Below are 4,812 nucleotides of genomic sequence, written 5' to 3'. Positions count from 1 at the left end.
CATTTCTTTATATTTATACTGTATTTATACACCATTACATAAATTTTTATACAGTAGCAATGAAGAGGTTGTGGAAATATGGATTAGATTAAAATGGATGGATCCAAGTGACCAAGTTGAATTAATAGGAATGTATGATGTTGGGACGACACACAAGTGTCGAATGAAGGCGATGCCTATCAATTCAAATTTGTATTGGGGTGCATATAAAGAGGTTGTTGCATCCTCGGAAGTCAGATCACTCGAAATGTTTGCAACTAAGGTGGTCCAATCACCCGATTTGTTCCCTGCAAAATGCATCCATGCATCCATTTTTTTTCATTTTTTTTCAAAATAAAACAAAAGTGCATCAATCAATAATGCATCCATAGATCCATCTATCTAACAAAAATACATCCATCTACTAAACCTAAAACTAAACAGAGAGGAGAGGGAGGTGCTTATGGTGGGCTGAGCGGGAGAGGGAGACGCGACACGAGAAAGCCAGCATATTCCAGAGAGTGAAAAATTTAGATCATCAAATCTCATATAACATTCTTTGTTGACAAAGTGATAATGACAAAAAAATAATTCGCAAAATTAGAAACAACTTTTTTTATATTTTATCTGATACCTAAAATATTTAAAGGTATTTGGTTAATGTAAATACCTAATTTTTTATACTTTATTCGATACCTAAAACATTTCTATATTCAAAAAACCTATTCGATACCTAAAATTTTCTATTCGCCTTTTTACTAAAAATTTCTATTCTATTATGTTTTTTACTGAAAATTTTCTATTTTATTACTAGTTTTTATATTTTCTATTATATTCTATTACTAATTTTCTATTCTATTACTAGCTTCTATATTTTCTATTTTATTCTATTACTAATTTTCTTTACTGAAATTTTTTATACCTAAAACATTATTGAATTAGGTAGGAGAGAGGAGGAGGCACTACAGGAATCAGGAATTTTGCTGTCAGCCATGGCTGACGGCAAAGGCATGCCTGGTGGACGGCAAAACGTCCGGCTGAATAGGCTACGGCAAATGGCTCTTTGCCGTCTACTGGCGGACGACAAAGATGCAAAGGTCTTTGCCGTCTGCTAGCGGACGGGAAAGGGCCTGGATGGCACACGTGTCAACTTAGGTCCGTTAAGGGGTTAACGACGTGCTTTGCTGTCCGCTGGCGGACGTCAAAGACCTTTGCATCTTTGCTGTCTGCCAGCGCCCGGCAAAGACCATTGCACATTTGCCGTCTGCCAGCAGACGGCATAGCAGGCCACGTGGCAGCACCGGGGGGCTGGCCTATTTGGTTACTTTGTCGTCCGCTGGCGGACGACAAGGATGCAATGATCTTTGCCGTCTGCCAACAGACGGCAAAGCAACCAAATAGCCAGCCCATTGCCTCCAGGTTGCACAGGTAGCTGCCACGTGGCATATTTGCCATATGCTGGCTGATGGCAAAGCTCTTTGCCGTCTGCCAACAAATAGCAAAGATCATGTATAGCCCCTGTTTTTTCTGCTTTTTCTTAAATTCGTTCAATTTCACAGAATTTCATATGAAGATGAATGCAATGCGCTTGAAGATGGATGCAAAATACTTTCGACAAGCATACCAACACATATACATACCAAATCATATCCCTGCCATATGGATATGATCATCCAACACATATACATAGCAAATCAAAAGTCCATATGCAACATATATAGCTAGCCAACATATCCAACAACAAGCATACATGGTTTCATCCCTACATACATATATAGGTAGCAAGTTTCACATTGTTCATCCTACAAAATCAAAACAAGAAGGAAGCATAAAGAGAAGAGTAAACTCCGTCAAGGCAAGCTTCCTCATCTAAAGCAAATCTGCAAATTGGGAAAGAAGAAAGTTAGAAGAAGAAGAAGAAGAAGACTAGTTAGAAGAAGAATAATAAGAAGAAGAAGACTAGTTAGAAGAAGAAGAAGAAGAAGAAGAAGAAGAAGACTTCTTCTTCTTCTTCTTCTTCTTCTTCTTCTTGTTCTTCTTCTTCTAACTAAGGTAGGTAAAAATGCCATTTTATTGCTAAGCTAGGTAAAAATGCTAAGTGTAGGTCATTTTAGAGCTAAGCTAGGTAAAGAGGTCATTTTGGAGCTTAGTAAGATTATTATGTCATTTTCAAGGGAAATAATTTAAGTCTATATAATTTTGGAGGTAACAAAGATTATCATGCCATTTTTTGACCTAAGTATGCTAAGTATGTCATAAATAAACTGAAGAAGCTAAGTATAGTTCATTTTTTGTCTAACTTAGGTAATTATGCCATTTAGGAGGAAAGTAAGCTAAGTATGCATTTGTTAAGCAAAACACTAGAGAAAACCTACCTTCATCACAACAAATGCGATGAAGATCGCAACTAAGGTAACAATTGATCCAACGACATAATGATACCAAGCCTCATTATCAATGGCATATTTTTTAATTTTTTAATCTTCAAGCGCATTGCATACATCTTTAAGCGCATTGCATACATCTTCAAGCGCATTGCATTCATCTTCATTTTGTGATCATCGACGATATCGGCAACATACAACTCCAATTTCATCTTCTCTTCTTCAATTATTTTAATTTTTTCTTTCAAATACTCATTTTATTTTTCAACTAAATTTAACTTCTCGACAAGAGGGTCGGTTGCAAATTCCAGTTCACGTACCTCCTAGATGAAAATATCTCCATGTCAACTTGATGGCCATAATTGTCATAAATGTGAAATGCAACAAATAGTTATAAAAGAGAATTTACCACATCCGAATCATAAAGCGGGCGAGGGCCGACGGGGACAGATATCAAGACCATGGCACTATGTATAACAAACAATCATACAAAGTAAGAAAATTATACAAGTAACTATATAAATCATACAATCATACAAGTAACTATATTTATAACATAAAAAATTGAATACCTAATAATAATATGGATTGTCGGGTTCAATAAATGCTTCGGGATCAATAAATGCATCATCATCATCACTATCAATAATGACGTGCTCATCATCATCATTAATAAATGCATCATCATGTGGAAGGCCACCTCTACATAATCGACCAAGCATTGATAGGTCATCCGCATCAGTAACCTCTTCTAGTTCAGGTTCTTCTTGTTCCGGCTGAGGGGAGAAGTCGGGTTCACTGTCGCTGTCTACTTCAATGTTCTGGGGTGAAGTAGAGCGGTTCTTGAAACATTTTTTAGAAAGACATGTTTCTTGGAAGAATTCTGCTTCATATGTGTCTGGGTTAATGTGAGGTTCATAATCCTGTTCATTGGGGGGAGGTGGTCTAACATGTGGCGGCACTTCATAAACGACATCCCAGCCATTGAGATTTGGATCACTTTGACATGCCCTTGGTAGATAGAAAACTTGGGTTGCCTGTTGAGCCATAATATAGACATCAGGAACATCCAAATGGGTGCTTTGTTTGATTTCTACTAGCCCTATATGTTCATGACTACAACGTTTGGTGGTTTGCACCATAGAATTGAAGTTCATAAATTGCTTCAACTCTCCCATAATACTCAATATCTCCTTCGCCGATAGCAGAGACACAACAATTTGTCGACTTTTGGTCGGCCATAGATAGCTCTTTGCCATGGGTATGAAAGCGATACCCGTTGATGTCGTATTTGTCAAATGAACGGACCTTAAAGTCAAAACCATTATCGACTTGTCTCAATTTGGTGTGTATAAACTCTGAATTAGCCTACAAGTTTAATACAAAAGGGATTATTGCATTAGCCACAAATTAGACGAACAAATGAAATGGTCTAATGGAAATTACCGTTTGTTTGAACCAAGAGATGAAACCGGGATAGCCGCCTCCAACTTTGCCAGAAGCTCATACTCTTCGACGGAATCCTTTTGGATCACAGCTCCATAAGAGAATTTGGCGACGTATAAACTGTATCAAATTTATTAGGGAATAAGAACAGTTCAAAGGAATCAGAAGTTGCAAAACAATGTACTGAGAACTTACTCGATGTACGGCCGCACTTCTGTTAGGCTGTTGAAGATATACAACGAAATGGTCCGCCATTCTTCGACATCCGACGTTAAGGAATTAGAAGCACCCGCTGGTGCGAGATCCCCTTTGAATAGTCTGAGGTTGGATCCACCCTTTTTAGGGCGCCATCATTGTACCGAGGCTTCGGATTATGCAAATGACAATTTTTGGCTTCATAGTGTGCTGTCACGAAGTTTGCCGCCTCCTCGGTAATGAATGCCTCGGCCATCAATGCTTCAATTCTATCTTTATTTTTATATTTTGCTCGAAGCGTCTTCTGCATCCTCTTAGTTGCGTAGCACCAATGATTTTGCACGCCCCCAATCTTGCCTCGGTTGGGAGATGCAAAATCAAGTTTTGCATTGGATTAAAGAAGCCCGATGAAAATATCTTCTCTAACTTGCAGATCAACTCCGGCGCCAACTCTTCCATTTCTTCTACCAGGTCAGGCGATAGTTCTTTCGCACAAAGAACACGAAAGAAATAGCTCAACTCTACCAGTACTAGCCATTCATCCTCAAGGATGAAGCCACACAACATCACCGGCATTACCTGCTCAGTCCATATGCCAATCATGACTCTTGAGACCAAATATCTTCAATTTTTCAAGACTCGCACCCCTCTTTAGATTCTCTGCATACCCATCAGGGAACATCAACTACTTTTGCACCCACAAGATAATTTCCCTCATAGCTGGCCTTCCAAGATTGAACCATGCCTTTGGCTTTGTCTAGTTCTTCTTTCCTTTCCGTGGTTGCATGTTTTGTAACGGTCTATGACA

This window comes from Triticum aestivum, chromosome 2B, assembly GCF_018294505.1.
Source record: "Triticum aestivum cultivar Chinese Spring chromosome 2B, IWGSC CS RefSeq v2.1, whole genome shotgun sequence".
Taxonomy (NCBI): Eukaryota; Viridiplantae; Streptophyta; class Magnoliopsida; order Poales; family Poaceae; genus Triticum; species Triticum aestivum.
The sequence above is the reverse complement of the archived record's forward strand: the minus strand, read 5'-3'. Positions refer to the sequence as shown.